The following is an 18,347-nucleotide window of genomic DNA, read 5'->3' on the forward strand; positions in this document are numbered from 1 at the left end:
CAGGACATAAGGAAAGCCAGAATAAATGATCTCAGGGCTGCTATCTTTCAAATTGGTGAAGATACAGTTGAATTGAAGAATGCTAAAAGGAGGATGATTGATGAACTTAAATATATTGAGAGATGTTTGTTAAAGAACTATCTCAGAACAACTCCTGATATCAAAGAGATCAGTAATTGAAGCCAAGTCAAGATCTACAACTACTCAAATTCTGATGTGTATACAGACTGAAGTTGTTATCAGAAGTTAAAGTTGGTAAAGCTTTAAGGACTGTAAGTTGTAGTTATCTAGTCAAATTCTCATGCATTTGTACTTAATGTTTTTGACATCATCAAATATCGGTTAAACTTGTATATTATGATAATTTACAAGTTGGGGGAGATTATTAGATATATTTGATAATGTCATGTCTAATATGATATGTGTTTAGTTTTCAGATCTTACTTAAACAGGACAAATCAGTACTTAACTGGAAATCAGCACTTATACTGAAGTCAGAACTTAAGTGGACAGAACTTAAGTTATCAGGAGATAATATCAGGACTTAAGGGGGACTTTCAGATAAGGAAGGCGGCTGATTGAAAGGAAAGAAGATTAAGACAAACACAAGAAGAGATATGCATGAAGAAAGAATTCTATGAAGAATAGAATACTTGGAAAAAAAGATATCTGATTGATATATTTTAGGAAGCAGAATTATATTCCATATCAATTAGCGATTATCTTGTAACTGTGTAGTATATAAACACAGACATAGGGTTTACACTATAAGTGTTATCATTATCGAGAATAATATTCATTGTAACCCTAGCAGCTCTCGTGATAATTTGTTCATCACTAAGAGAGGATAATTCCATATTGTAACAGAGTTTATTATATTGAATAAAGTCTGTTTTCTATTATTTGTGTTCTTTAATTCGATTTGATTGTGCTAAACACTGTATTCAACCCCCTTCTACAATGTGTGTGACCTAACAAAGTACCAATAAGTAACCTTTTCTACTGTAGATGGATGAATTCCTCGCCGATCATCACCCTGGCCGCATTAGGACCTCGCCCTAGACCGTTACCCGGCCACTCACACGTGGATGGACTGTCACCCAACCTCTTACACCTTCATAGACCGTACCCCGACATGTCACTTATGCCGACTCAATTAGATAGACTTACTTCTCGAACGTTGGGCAAGTAATCAAATTGTTTTCTCAAAACAGCAACCTCTTTACAAATATAAATTACACCACGGAGACGGATCACTCAGATTTTTGAGCGAGTATTCAAGTCCCCTTCGAAAGGAAGATCTTAAATTTGAAAACGAGTTTTGGGATCCTCTCTAACTTTTAAAATCATTTTGAAGACTCGAAAACATTTTTAAGAATGTTTAGAGTAATGCTGATTTAATAAAATGAATAAGTCCCAATATGTTGGAAAATATCTGAATATTATTATTTAAATAATATTCTCATAAAGCATAATCTTTATAAAAATAAATGAAGTAGAAGTTTTAAAAACTCATACATGAAACGAATAATAAATAACAAAGATATACTTATACGAAAGTATGAACTTTATTTGAATAATCGCAAATAAGTTTGATTATTATTTAAAACTATCGAATATACCTTGTTCGATTAATAGTTATACAAAACTATAACTATTAAACAATAAGATTAAACTATAATTATAACTATTAAACTATAACTATACTAAATAATAAGATTTTCCTTTCAAATTTTTTATATAAACTAATACATTAAACACTTAATTGATAGGCACTCAACATATAGATCACCCATATTTATAATTCCACACAATTTAAATCTCATTTATAAACACACAATTATATATAGATAAGGTTTAGAAATACCGGTCGTAACATAATTGCCACTTAACAATAAGAAATGCAGCAATATTATGTTAACTGAAACTAAACAGTGCATACAATATTTCAAAACTCACTTATTTTTTATTAAAATCAACCTAGTGTTTTGCTACAAATTTTGGGTTCTTTGTAAGTAAATAACTCAGCTTCTTCCTTGAGAGAGTTACAAGAAAATTTAGATCTGTATGATACCCTCAATAAAAGCAAAGGACCAATGTTAACTTTATAGATTAGTAAACACAGGTTTACACAACATGCAATAGAATGTACTAAACCCTACTTTAAGTTATCTCTAAAGCCTTCCATTTCTGGCTTAGTGTATCTTTGCAAATCTTGTGAATCTGTGACTTTCCTTTGTCAGTTAATCTTGGCCTTTGATCTTGTACTCTTCAAGCTGCTTTTGTAGTCTTTTCAATATAAGTGATTAGATTGTTTATTGATTAATAATCTTGAATATTTAAATTATCGGCATTCTATACTTGAGCTTCATATCGAGATCTCCAGTTTGATCTATAGAGAAATGACATCTTGATAAGTATAATGGCTTATCGAGATCTCTTAGTTCTCTATAAGTATTTTAACTTGTCAAGGTCTCTGAGTTCTCTATAAGAGAACTTGGCTTGTCAAGGTCTCCAAACTCCTACATGTAGAAATAACTTGTCGATATCTCTGAGATCTCTATAAGCATTTTGACTTGTCGATATCTCTGAGATCTCTAATGAGAATTTGACTTGTCTATATCTCCAAGGTGACACCTTCAGTAATATGGCTTCACCTACTTGGAATATGATGTCCTTACGAGTAGGGTCTGCATACTTTCTTTGCCTATCTTGAGCAGCAAGTAATCTCTTCTGAATCAACTTGATTGTCTCATGCATTTATTGTACCAATTCCGGGCCTAGAATATTTCCTTCTCCCACTTCATCCCAACTAGTTGGTGATCTGCACTTCCATCCGTATAAGGCTTAGTATGGTGGCATGCCAATATTGGAGTGATAGCTGTTGTTATAGGAGAACTCTACCAATGGCAAGTGGTCGTCCCAACTTCCTGCAAAATTAATTGCACAACCACGCAACATGTCTTCAATTGTTTGAATTGTCCTTTCACTTTGACCATAAGTCTATGGATGATACGCCGTACTCATGTTTAACTTTGTGCCAAGACTTTCTTGAAATTGCTTCCAAAATCTTGAGTTAAATCGTGGATCACTATCTGAAACTATCGATACAGGTACGCCATGTCGTAATACGATTTCACGCACATACAGATGGACCAATATGTCCAATGAAGACCTTTCATTGATTGGAAGAAAATGTGCCGACTTCGTAAGGCGATCAACTATTACCCATATAGCATCATGTCCGGATTTCGTTCGTGGTAATTCTACTATAATGTCCATGGCAATGTTTTCCCACTTACATTCTAGAATCTTTAAGGGCTGAATTAATTTGCTTGGTCTTTGATGTTCTGCCTTCACTTTCTGACAAGTATAGCACTTCACAACCTATTTTTCTACTTCTCTCTTCATATTTGGCCACCAAAAGTTCTGCTTCAAGTCCTGGTACATCTTGGTGCTTCCCGGATGGATTGAAAATCTAAAATTGTGAGCTTTTTGCAATATCTCATTCTTCAATTCAGTCACACGAGGAATCCAAATTCTTGAGGAAAACCTTAGTATACCTTGGTCATCCCTTTGAGTACAAATCTCTTCTCCGGTTAGTTGATTATCCCCATGTTTCATCACTTCTTCCTGACATTTTTTTATCTTTTCCAACAATATTGGCTGAAAAGTCATAGTATGACAAATCTCTTCAACTTTTCCGCAAACACAAAGTTCTAATTCAAATCTCTTAATTTCTTCAGATAATTTATTTGGTATTGCTACCATATTCAACCTCTCTTTCCTACTCAAAGAATCAGCTACCACGTTCGCCTTTCCCGAATGATAATTTATCGAGCAATCTGAAAGAGATATGTCCTAAGTCCAATCATGTATGAGGATTTAGGAATAACTTTTATGTAATCTGTTTTGATTTCATTGATATTAATAAAAGACTTGTTTTGTTTTTATTGCAGGCTTTATCTATTTTAAGTGTTTAAATAAGATATACCACAGTTTAGAGTAAAGCTTTTAATGGATTGTGATGAGATTATAATAATGAGACATAAAAGATGATAACTCTAAACTTAAATAGTTCCTGGTCGTAGGATTACTAACTGGTAATTAATAATCCGCAAAGATCGGTACATACTATGCTTGCTTCATTTTGAAGGCTATCTGTTTTCATAGACATTTGTGTGGTGACACTATAGCTAGTATGTAGGTGCTTATTATAGAATAAGTTCACTGAACATGACTCACACAGCTGAACAACTGATGGAGTTCACTCACGTGTCAGCAGTTGTTCACATAGTGATAGTTGTACAAGTATCCTTAGACTTAAGGTCATCATAGTCATCTTGTGTACACTGAACTATGCTTTGGTTTAGTTCTTAGTCTCCAGGGACAATTATAAGGGCTCTACTGGGTATAGAAATTTGTACACGAAGATAGTGTATGATCAATAACGGATCTATCCCTTCCAGTGAAGGAAGAGAATGTTCAATGCTGATCCACTTATGCTAATTCAAGAATCTCTGGCCAGAGTGAATGAAATTAGAAAGGAGTTTCTAATATACATTAATTAGAACTAAGCATAGTGAATGGGAAAGCATATGATTAAATAAGATAGGCTTGACACAAGTTCCATGCCTTGTATTTAATCGTGACATTGCAAGGTAGAAGGAATTAATTGTACGGTAACTATTCACTGAATAGGTTCTTGGTAATCTAAGCAGTGAATTTGTATTATCCGGATAGTCGCGATATGCTGAGAAGTATCCCTCACGATGTAGAATAAATATGATTAATTTATTAATTAATCATATTTAATGAATTAGAGAATTTATATAAATAATGATAAAATAGTTTTATTATTATTTATTTCTACTACCGGCTTAATATTGAACCTACAGGGTCACACCATAAAAGAGAATGATTTAATGGTAGAGGAATTAATTAATAATGGCTGGTAATTATTTATTTGTGAAATAAATAATTAATTAGCAAATTTAATAATTGATTAAATGAGATTTAATTAATTATAAATTAATTAAGAAAAGTTCTTAATATTATTAATTAAGAATTTAATTTTGGAAATTAAATCAAGTGAGAGAACTATTTTTTTAAAGTGTTTAGAAAAAGGATTAATGATTAAAAGGTGTTTTAATTATTAGTTAATTGGTTAATAAGAATAATCAATTAAAGGGTTAATAATAATAATATTTTATGGAAAAAAATTCAGCTGAAAATTTTGCCTATAAATATACTATTATAAACCCTATTTGCCTCAACCTAAAAAAAATTCAAGCAAACCCTAATTCTCCCACCCCTTCCTCCTCCATTACATTGATCTCTTGGTGGATACCGGTGGAGTGCTTCACACTTGAGGAGCAGCTGCTAGGGATCTCCGCTTATCGTTCTTGGATCGCTTTTAAAGGTTAGAAATCGATCCCATATGATTTAATCACGATTTGTATGCCTTTATTTGGATTTTATATCAAGAAAATTGTTTTACCATGCTTCTGTGATATATAAATTCCTTCAATGGTATCAGAGCTTAGGTTGTATGCATATAGATCTGTGATAAAAATTTCCGAATTTTATGATCTTGTATGAATTTATTATGATTTTTGCAAGTTATATCATGGATTAATTATGATTGATTAGAAATTGTTCCTCAAAATTGTTTTGACTGTAGATCTGTGTTCTACAAGTGTTGTAGATCGTCTGGGTATTTTTTTTCATAATTTTTTGATGTGTGGATTAATTATTAAGATTTTTTGAAGTTGTTTTAATTAAAATTCATAATTAAATATGTATATATATAATATGTTATGTATATATATTGTGTTTGCTGCTGGAATAAAGAAAAGGGGATGTACTGATTTGATGTGCACGGCGTTTTAAGAAACTGACAGGCGCAGAAGCTGTCGGTTGCTGCAAGAGAAGGGAAAGGGGTGTCGCGCATTCCGGGAATGCGTTACACCCTGTGGCGCATTCACGGAATGCGTTACACCTATTAATGGTTTAAAAGGGTTGTAATGCATTACCGGAATGCGTTACAGGGCTTGTAACGCGTTCCTGTAATGCGTTACAGCCCATCTGTTTTTTTTATTTGATTTCTGAGAGTTTTGTATCTCCGTTTAGGGCGTGCAATATATCGTTGGATTCGTTTTTCCGAGACGGATCTAATGGAGTGGTCAAATATTTTTTATATAAAATTTTTGAGCTGTTTATATTCTCGAAAGTGTTTTAAAGCATGTTTTAATTGTTTTAATTAATTTAAATGCTATAACAAATTCATACATCATTATATCAATGTGTGACATGATATTGCTTGCATGCTTACTTGTTTATTTTTTTTATATATGAAATATAGACCTATGTTTACCATGCGATGATAGATTTAGGTGAACTTAAATTAATATAAGGCGTGCTCTAGAAAATCTAGAATATGAATCGTTTCTTGCCTTAACAATAATATTATGAATACAATCATGAGATTCTTGTGTTTATGAAACACGTAATTAAATATGAATTTTCAATATTGAGAGAAAGGATAATTCTGTCAAAAGAAGATTTCTATCTGTAAGAAAGGGGTATTAAGTGACGCCTCTTGACAATGCTCCCCCCGATCTGGGAATCATCTGATTATCGATTATTGATTTGAAATATTTAATTTAAAAGGAAGAATCTCTTTATAATATGATTATGATTGTAACATAATATAATCCCTCTAAAATTAAATAATATCAAGTAGTAATTGGCCAATGACACAACGGGCTTGTGTCGGTCAAAGCCTTCCAACATGGTAGAAAGTAGTTCTTATTTTTAAATCATTATCGTTTCGTGCTACAGCCGAGGGCTTTGATTTTGAAATAAGAAATACTTGTCTATTACATAGAGATGTGTACATTGAATTAGAATCTAAAGGTCGTTATGTGCTGCAGCCATGGGCCGTTGGAGACTGATTCAATTGTACGAAATATTGGGTTAGACTTGACTTAGAATATTGAGTCTACCGTGCTACAGCCGTGACTCAATCATTCAAGAGGCTAAAGTTTTATTAGGGAATAACATAAGATGTAATTGACAAGAGTTGTCTGCCTATTGAACATTACATGACATTTCATGCTACAGCCGAGGTTGTGTGATGGAATGTAGGATCCCTATTCCCACTAGCATTTTGAATGCTTAATTTTTCACTTAAGGGGGTTATTTAGATAAACTAGTGGGAACCACTTATGAATAAAGACCCGATTCATATAGTGTTTTGAAATGAAATTGAATATTTGCTAAGTGTTGTTATGTGTTCATCATTTACAGATTTACTATATACGTTATGTCTTCTGCTCTATCACTCTGGAGTATACTAGATGCTCACAAGTTGACTGGTCCTAATTTTGCTGATTGTATTCGAAACTTGAGAATTGTTCTCAGGGTTGAGAAGCTGGAATATGTGCTTGACTCACCTAAGCCTACTGAACCTGCTAGCGATGCACATAATGATGAATATGTTGTGTTTCGTAAGTGGATAGATGATGCAAATGTTGCTCAATACATCATGCTAGCTTCCATGAACATTGAGCTACAGAAGCATCATGAGCATATGGATGCTCACACTATCCTTATGCATCTACAAGAGTTGTATGATGTGGTAGGGAGGACAGCTCGATATGAGATATCGAAGGAGCTGTTCGGTTGTAGGATGTCTGAGGGATCATCTGTGAATGACCATATACTTAAGATGATCAATTTGATTGAACATCTTGGACAACTTGGTTTTGCCATGGATGGGGACCTGAGCCAAGACTTGGTCTTGCAATCACTTCCGAGTTCGTTCTCGCAGTTTGTTGTGAACTTTCACATGAATAAGCTGGATGTCAGCCTGCCTGAACTCCACAACATGTTGAAGACTGCAAAATCAAATTTTCCCCCTAAGAAGAGTTCTGTTCTTCTAATTGGTGAAGGTTCCAATCCTAAGAAAAGGAAGAAGAACCCTTCCAAGAAGAAGAAAGTAGGTGAGAAAAAGCCGGTTCTACCAAAAGCTGAAGACCCCAAGAGCAAAGCTATTTGCTTTCACTGTAACAAGGTGGGGCACTGGAAGAGGAACTGCAAGGTTTACCTTGCAGAATTGAAGAAGAAAAAGGGTAGTGAGACTACTGCTTCTGATTCATGTATGTTCATGATCGAAGTTAATATGTCACTAAATCAAATTTCTACTTGGGTATTAGATACCGCCTGTGGTTCTCATATTTGCAATTCGTTGCAGGGACTAAAGAGAAGTAGGACTCTTGAAGAAGAGGATGTGATTCTACGGATGAGAAATGGAGCAAGAGTTGCTGCTGAAGCTGTAGGATCATTTCATTTACATATGCCTACGGGCAAGACTATTGTTCTAAATAATTGTTATTTTGTTCCCTCGATTGTGAGGAATATTATTTCTATTCCATGTTAGACTTGGCTGGATTTTCGTTTGTTATTCAGAATAATAAATGTTCATTTCTTAGAGATAACGTTCTTTATGGAAGTGGTATTTTAAACAATGGTCTATATGTATGTGACGTATAGCATAATTTACTACAAATTGAACATACTAATAAAAGAAAAAGGGATGATGAAAATCTCACTTTCTTGTGGCACTGCGGACTTGGTCATATTAGTGAAAATAGACTGCGGACATTGCATAAAGAAGGGTTACTTGACCCCTTTGATTTTGAATCATATGCTACATGCGAGTCTTGTCTATTGGGTAAAATGACCAAATCTCCATTTAGTGGACATGGAGAGAGGGCTGCAGATTTGCTAGGATTGGTACACACAGATGTATGTGGACCAATGTCTACGCAAGCCATGGGTGGATTTTCATACTTCATTGCTTTCATAGATGATCGATCTAGATTCAGATATGTGTATTTGATAAAACACAAGTCTGAAGCCTTTGAAAAGTTCAAAGAATATAAGTATGAAGTGGAGAAACAAACCAAACATAGTATTATAACTCTTCGATCAGATCGAGGTGGTGAATACTTGAATGGAGAGTTTCTAGATTATCTCAAAGAAAATGGTATAGTCTCCCAATGGACTCCTCCATATACTCCACAGTTGAATGGGGTATCTGAAAGGAGAAATCGAACTTTGTTAGACATGGTTCAGTCCATGATGAGCTATGCGAATCGTCCAGTATTCCTATGGGGTTATGCATTGGAAACCTCAGCATATTTACTGAATAAGGTGCCTTCCAAATCTGTTCCTCAAACTCCATATGAGATCTGGAAAGAAAAGAAACCGAGTCTTAAACACGTTAAGATTTGGGGATGTCCAGCTTATGTCAAGAAAGTTGACCCAGATAAGCTGAAATCTCGATTCGTAAAATGTAATTTTGTGGGATATCCTAAAGAGAATTTAGGGTATTATTTTTACACCGATCATCAGGTGTTTGTCTCCAGATATGCTACCTTCTTGGAAAAACGGTTTATCCTTGAAGGAAACAGTGGGAACAAAGTTGAACTTGATGAAGTTCAAGAAGCACAAACTACTACGGATCAAGTGGAAACACCTGTTCAGACTGAACAACCTTGCGTAGAACAGACAATTCGTAGGTCAGGGAGAGTGTCTCGCCAACCTGAGAGGTATTATGGCCTTGCCATTGAGAATGACAATGAGTTGTCAATCGTTGATGATGACGACCCTGTGACCTATAATGAGGCTATGAGTAGTGTTGACTCAGAGAAATGGCATAGTGCCATGAAATCCGAAATGGAATCTATGTATACCAACCAAGTATGGACTCTGGTTGAGGCGCCTGAAGGTGTTAAGCCAATTGGGTGCAAGTGGGTATAACAAAAGAAAGATTGGAGCAGATGGCCAGGTGGAGAAATATAAGGCCAGGCTCGTGGTAAAAGGATTCAAACAAAGGCAAGGGATTGACTTTGATGAAACTTTTTCGCCTGTAGCCCTGTTAAAATCAATTCGGATTTTTCTTGCGATTGCTGCTTACTAAGACTATGAGATCTGGGAAATGGACGTGAAAACGGCCTTCCTGAATGGGGAACTTGAAGAGGAAGTGTATATGACACAGCCATAGGGTTTTCTTTCCAAGGGAAATGAACACCTAGTGTGTAAGCTGCTGCGAACCATATATGGTTTAAGGCAAGCTTCTCGTAGATGGAACATCCGTTTTGATGAGACAATCAAAGAGTTTGGTTTTATCAAAAACATAGATGAAGCATGTGTCTACAAGAAGGTTAGTGGGAGCGTGGTAATATTTCTTGTATTGTATATGGATGACATACTTCTTATAGAAAATGATATACCGATGCTGCAATCAGTCAAAGTATGGCTATCGAAGAACTTCACCATGAAGGACTTGGGAGAAGCATACATCCAGAAAGTGCTTAAAAGGTTTAGCATGGAAAACTCCAAAAGAGGTCTCATACCGATGAGCCATGGAGTGTCCCTTTACGGAAAGATGTCTCCTAAGACACCTGAGGAAAAAGAGCGTATGAGTAAGATTCCTTATGCTTCAGTAATAGGATCTACCATGTACCCGATGTTGTGTACTAGGCCTGATGTTGCTTATTCAATTAGTGTGACGAGCAGATATCAGTCCAATCCAGGTGAAGACCACTGGAAAGTAGCCAGAACATCCTTAAGTACTGGAGAAGGACTAATGACATTTTTCTTGTTTTTGGTGATGAATCTGAGGTTAAAATAGAGGGTTATACTGACTCTAGTTTTCAATCAGAAAGTGATGATAGCACATCCATGCCAGGGTACGTGTTTACTCTGAATGGTGGTGCGATTAGTTGGAAGATTTCCAAACAGTCTACAACGGCTGACTCCACAGCGGAAGCAGAATATATAGCTGCAAGTGAGGCTGCAAAAGAAGCTGTTTGGATGAGGAAATTTGTTTCTGAGTTGGGAGTTGTTCCTAGCGTTGAAGAGCCTATTGTGTTGTATTGTGATAATAATGCAGCAATAGCACAAGCCAAGGAACCTAGGTCTCATAAAAATTCCAAACATGTCCTGCGGCGCTTTCATCTGATTAGGGAGATTGTTGAAAGAGGAGATGTCAACGTCGAGAGAGTTGACACACATAACAACATAGCAGACCCTTTAACAAAGCCACTTTCTCAAAGTCACTTTGATCGTCAAAAAGACAAGATGGGTATTAGATACCAGGGTGATTGGCTTTAGTACAAGTGGGAGATTGAAAGAGATGTATCCTAAGTCCAATCATGTATGAGGATTTAGGAATAACTTTTATGTAATCTTTTTTGATTTCATTGATATTAATAAAAGATTTGTTTTGTTTTTATTGCGGGCTTTATCTATTTTAAGTGTTTAAATAAGATATACCACAGTTTAGAGTAAAGCTTTTATGGATTGTGATGAGATCATAATAATGAGACATAAAAGATGATAACTCTAAACTTAAATAGTTCCTGGTCGTAGGATTACTAACTGGTAATTAATAATCCGCAAAGATCGGTACATACTATGCTTGCTTCATTATGAAGGCTGTCTGTTCTCATAGACATTTGTGTGGTGACACTATAGCTAGTATGTAGGTGCTTATTATAGAATAAATTCACTGAACATGACTCACACAGCTGAACAACTGATGGAGTTCACTCACGTGTCAGCAGTTGTTCACATAGTGATAGTTGTACAAGTATCCTTAGACTTGAGGTCATCATAGTCATCTTGTGTACACTGAACTCTGCTTTGGTTTGGTTCTTAGTTTCCAGGGACAATTATAAGGGCTCTACTGGGTATAGAAATTTGTACACGAAGATAGTGTATGATCAATAACGGATCTACCCCTTCCAGTGAAGGAAGAGAATGTTGAATGCTGATCCACTTATGCTAGTTCAGGAATCTCTGGCCAGAGTGAATGAAATTAGAAAGGAGTTTCTAATATACATTAATTAGAACTAAGCATAGTGAATGGGAAAGCATATGATTAAATAAGATAGGCTTGACACAAGTTCCATGCCTTGTATTTAATCATGACATTGCAGGGTAGAAGGAATTAATTGTACGGTAACTATTCACTGAATAGGTTCTTGGTATTCTAAGCAGTGAATTCGTATTATCCGGATAGTCGCGATATGCTGAGAAGTATCCCTCACGATGTAGAATAAATATGATTAATTTATTAATTAATAATATTTAATGAATTAGAGAATTTATATAAATAATGATAAAATAGTTTTATTATTATTTATTTCTACTACCGGCTTAATATTGAACCTACAGGGTCACACCATAAAAGAGAATGATTTAATGGTGGAGGAATTAATTAATAATGACTGGTAATTATTTATTTGTGAAATAAATAATTAATTAGAAAAATTAATAATTGATTAAATGAGATTTAATTAATTATAAATTAATCAAGAAAAGTTCTTACTATTATTAATTAAGAATTTAATTTTGGAAATTAAATCAAGTGAGAGAATTCTTTTTCTAAAGTGTTTAGAAAAGGGATTAATGATTAAAAGGTGTTTTAAATATTAGTTAATTGGTTAATAAGAATAATCAATTAAAGGGTTAATAATAATAATGTTTTATGGGAAAATTTTTAGCTGAGAATTTTGCCTTTAAATATACTATTATAAACCCTATTTGACTCAACCTAAAAAAAAGTCAAGCAAACCCTAATTCTCCCATCCCTTCCTCCTCCATTACATTGATCTCTTGGTGGATACTGGTGGAGTGTTTTACACTTGAGGAGCAGCTGCTAGGGATCTCCGCTCATCGTTCTTGGATCGCTTTTAAAGGTTAGAAATCGATCCCATATGATTTAATCACGATTTGTATGCCTTTATTTTGATTTTATATCAAGAAATTGTTTTACCATGCTTTTGTGATGTATAAATTCCTTCACAATCATAGTCCTTAATTAACTCCAACCATCTTTTTTGCCTCATGTTGAGCTCTTTCTGAGTGAAAATATACTTTAAACTCTTGTGATCCGTGTAGATCTCACACCTTTCTCCGTAAAGGTAATGTCTCCAAATCTTAAGTGCAAATACTATATAGCTGCTAATTCCAAATCATGTGTAGGATACTTCAATTCATGTGGCTTCAGCTGTCTTGATGCATATGCAATTACCTTGTTGTGTTGCATTAGCACACTACCCAGAACTTTATGTGAGGCATCCCTAAAAATTACAATTCTCCTTGATTTTCTGGTAATACTAACATCGGGGATGTAACCAACCTCTGTTTTAGTTCTTGAAAACTATCTTCACATTCTGCATTCCATTCGAATTTCTGATTCTTTCTAGTCAACATAGTCAATGGCGTGGTGATTTTCGAGAAATCTTTAACAAATCTTCTATAGTATCCCGCCAATCCTAGAAAACTTCGTACTTCTGTAGGTGTCTTTGGTCTCTCCCAACTTAGGATTTCCTCAATCTTTGCCGGATGCACTTTAACTCCTTCACTTCCAATAAACATGTCCCAAAAATTGAACTTCCTTTAACCAGAACTCATATTTAGAAAACTGGGCATACAACTTCTCTTATCGGAGTATCTCCAATGCTATCCATAGATGTTGTATATGTTCTTCTTCTGACTTTGAATAGATAAGAATATCATCAAAGAATACCACTAAAAATTTGTCCAAATACTTTTTAAATACCCGGTTCATCAGATCCATAAATGCTGCAGGGGCATTAGTCAACCCAAAATGCATCACTAAGAATTCATAATGTCCGTATCTTGTCCTGAATGCTGTCTTCGGAATGTCGTCTGCTTTGATCTTCAATTGATGGTATCCAGATCTTAAATCAATCTTGGAAAAACACTTAGCTCCTTTCAGTTGATCAAATAAATCATCTATCCTCGGTAGCGGGTAACGGTTCTTAATCATCATCTTATTTAACTCCCGATAGTCTATACATAACCTCATGTTTCCATCCTTCTTCTTTACAAATAGAACAGGTGCTCCCCATGGCGACGTACTTGGCCGTATCACTCCTTTGTCTAACAATTCTTGCAGCTGGCTCACCAACTGTTTTATTTCTGCTGGTGCCATTCTATAAGGTGCCTTCGAAACTGGTTCCGTGCCAGGAGCAAGGTTGATCTCAAACTTAATTTGTCGATCTGGCGGTAAACCTGGTAGTTCATCTGAAAACACATCTGGAAATTCGTTGACTACGGGAATATCTTCCATGCTGAGGCTTTCTCTTTCTGAATCTACTACATAGGCTAGTAATGATTCACAACCTTTCCTAAGCAGTTTCTTAGCCTGGACGATTGTAAGAAACAGTCGCTCTTGCCTCTGACCCTTAAATATCACTTTCTCTCCATTCTCCGTCTTTAAATACACTTTCTTAGATTTACAATTTATCTGAGCGTTATTCTCTCCTAACCATTCCATGCCTAAGATTATATAAAACTCCCCTAACTTGAAAAGTAGCAAGTCTGCTGAAAATTTATGCCCCGAAATATCAATCTCACACTTAGGACATAATTGACTCACGGGAATCTTCTCTTGGTTCGCAATTACCACATTTATTACCTCATTCAAGGTCATTTTATCACATTTAAGTTTATCAACAAAATTTTCTGATATAAAAGATCTAGTAGCTCCAGAATCAATCAATACCTTAGCTTCAACATTATTCATTAAAAGTTTACCTGCTATCACCTCAAAATTCTGAACAACGTCCTTCATCTTTAAATCAAATATCCTTGATGTTGCTTGTGGAGTTGCTGTAGATGGTGGTGGTAATGCCAATACCTCAGCTGGCATGTGTGCACTAGTACTTACCACATTCATCCAAGTCTTGACTGGTCCAGTTGACTTGCATACCCTAGCTATATGTCCAGACTTTCCACACTTATAGCATGTAACTCCCGGCTTCGGGACCTTACACTCATTAGCCAAGTGTCCCTTCTGGTTGCATCTATAACATGTCATGTTCAACTTATTACACACTCCTGGGTGTCTTTTTCCACAATGCTTGCACTCTGGTCTCTGAAATCTATTTTCTCCAACTTGTCCTTGGCTTGACTGTTTTCCCCTTAGGATCTGTCTCTTATTCAAATTTCCCTTCTTCTGAGAATTTCCACCTTTCTGGAATCCAATCCTTTTCACACACTTTTCTTGTGAGCTTCCAGCTTCCGACTTCACTCCATAAAATGGAACCTTTCTCTTATTGTTATCCTTTTCTTTCCTTGACTGCATCCCATTACTCTCAATCAGAGCAGCTTTCTGTACTACTCCAGTATAAGTATCAAGCTCAAACATAGCCACTCTATCTTTGATCCAAGTCTCTAATCCTTGTTGGAACCTCTTTTCTTTTTCCTCCTCAGTGTTCACATACTTCGTCACAAACCTTGACAGCTCCGTAAACTTCTTCTCGTACTCCAATACAGACATACTTTCTTGCTTTAATTCAAGAAATTTAAGCTCCATCTGATTCTGCATGTACTTAGGGTAATACTTTTCCAGAAATAACTTCTTAAACCTTTCCCAAGATACCGGCTGATTTGCCTCCATAGCTTACACTGAATCCCACCAATAGATGACTTCACCTTTCAAAAAGTAAGTAGCATATGGCATCTTTTGATCTTCTCCTAGCTGAACTAATTCAAAAGCTCTTTCCATTTCCTTAATCCATGTGTTAGCTATTACTAGATCAGTGGTATCATGAAATGCAGGTGGATTCACATTCTGAAAAGCTTTGAAAGTGGTAACTTGTCGAGGTGGTACTGGTGGATCAGGTGGTTGATGTGGTTCATGGTTATCTTGGTTTTTAAATTGTTATTGAAGAGTTCTTTGTTGTTGAGCTATAGTATTTGTTTGCTGTTGTAAGGTTTCCAGCAATCGAAGAATATTAGGATCTGTTGTAGAAGATGTTGTCTGGTTCTTCTTTTTAGGTGGCATGATCCTGAAATAGAAGTTATATCAAAACAGGTATGAACAATACAGATAATTCAAGGTTTGGGTGTCACAAGTCATTATATTCACATATACGATCGGGTATCAAATTAAACAATAAGGGTGATGCATATATGGCGTAAGAATAAATGAAAGCAAATAAAATGATAGTGCATAATTATTGAAATTAAGGTCAAGGTACATCAAGATCAAAATAGAGTCTGAAATCTAGGAATAACATGCTTAATTTAAAGGAAAACAACAGGGATTTCTACAAAATCAAACAACACAACAACATGAAAAGTGGATAATGGAAAGAACTAAGGCTCCACTCCATCAGAACGGGGTCCGGTAGTCTTCTCTTCACGAAGTGTCTTCACAATACTCTGGAGCTCGTCCGCAATCATCAGGATAGTATACTGGCTGGTACGGTCTCGGTGCGGTGGCATCTCATCAAGCTTAGTGTTAACGTACTGAACCAAGGTCTCAAGTCTCGCAGTCATCTGCTCCTTAGGCTTTCCTCCATAATTTCGATTGTCCGAATACACGTTCTTCAATCGCTCTAACAGTCGATCGTACTTGCCCTGAAGCCTGTCGAACTCACGCCTCAACTCAGCATACACGGAGAAAGCAATTATGTCAGACGATTCAGAAGATGATGAGGAATACGCCATTTGCTGCCAAACAATGCATAGATATATAAGAGAATTATTAAAAATGGATTCGCCTAACCTATACTTACACTCTTGCATAATATTCTATAACTTATATATATATTCTATAACCTATTTAGGCTGTCCAGGGACTCTAAACCGTAGCTCTGATACCAAAACCTGTCACAACCCAAATTTAACAAAAGAAACTATACGAATAATTACAATAGTTAACGAAAGGAAATATATACACCAAAACCAAGATCTTACAGTTTAGGGTTTGGAACAGCCTAACACTATTAACTATTACAACCTGATTTCAATATCGAGTCCTCACACAAAACGATCACTAATCTACCTGAGCTCGAACATACGAATCGACATCACAAGTCTTACGTGCTGTCTGCTTGAATCTAACCATATCTGCTAGCTGAACTATCAGGGTGAAAGCAAGTAGTGAGCCAAATGCTCAACAAGTGCTATAATATACATAAATAAAATAAAATAACAATAGAAATGAAAGATTCAACCATATAGTAACAAGAGATAAACTTTCAGGATGATGGCATCTTTTATTTGTAACAAAATAATTAGAAACCATTTCTTTATAAAAACCATTTTATGACGCTACAGATTATAGCCGGTGATCATCCGCGAAGTAATCCCGAACCTCGCTGGGTTCTGGAACATTAATGGGATCCCTAGGCAACCTTCAAGCCTATAATTTAAAAGCGGAAAGGACTTGCGTCTCAGTCCAGATCCACTATCTAAAGAAAACATTTGCCCCCCTTTGGGACTGAAAATCCACTTTTAACTTTTTATTTTAAAAACCGATGCCAAGTGAATGTTAATTTCTTAAATAGTGAACGTCTTTATCATGGGTTCTAGATCAACTTCGAAGCACATAGAGTAGGTTCAATAAACTTTAAGGCCATGATCAATTAGACTGGTACCTTATCGAATGAAATTGCAAAGTTTCTATTCACAAGGGATTTGGTATTGCAGTTTAACAGCGTTATTGGAGAGTATAAAGGAACTAAGTCAAACTAGGTTCAATGTAGTGATTCCAGATAAGACATAGGTATTTAAAATATAAAGAAGGTGAGTATTAGTTCAAAGTATAATAGGGTCTCATGGTTAAAGGATAAGAATGGAGTTATCAAGCATATATGAACAACTTTGAGGAATAACTGACTATTAGGTGTCAAGATAAGGTTACTAAATACAACTTATATAGGGTTCAACATCACAATTATTTTGGTATACTAGCATGGTATGACTTTTGAATTACTTGCATAGCAATCTTCAAGTAAAGTTAAACTACTTGCAATAGATACTTGAGGGTTCATGGTATTTGTATATGATACAAAAGATATATTTGAAACCTCTTAAGTCATGTATACATGTATATCAAGGTGAATTAGAATACTCGCATCATATATAAAAGCTAGGTTAACACACACTTGCAGTGTAAACATAAAAAGATGGGTTGAAACACTTGCCTTGAGAAAGGCTTGACTTTACTGGAAGGTGGGAGCAACTGGGAGCTTTACTCGACTTTAATGGAAAGTTTACCCTCGTCTCGAGAGCCTACATAAAATAATAATAACCTCATTATAATATATTCTCACCAAGTCAATCTATTTATAAACCGAAAGTAAGCGAATTGGCACTTAGGCCTATATACACATACAAGCTTACAATTATCTTATAAGCATACTTGATCACATAGCCACATATGCTCACATAACACATTTAAATATATAATAATACATCAACACACTATATTGCATCACTAAGCTTGGTTG

The sequence above is a fragment of the Apium graveolens genome, chromosome 7 (genome assembly GCF_009905375.1).
Source record: "Apium graveolens cultivar Ventura chromosome 7, ASM990537v1, whole genome shotgun sequence".
NCBI lineage: Eukaryota > Viridiplantae > Streptophyta > Magnoliopsida > Apiales > Apiaceae > Apium > Apium graveolens.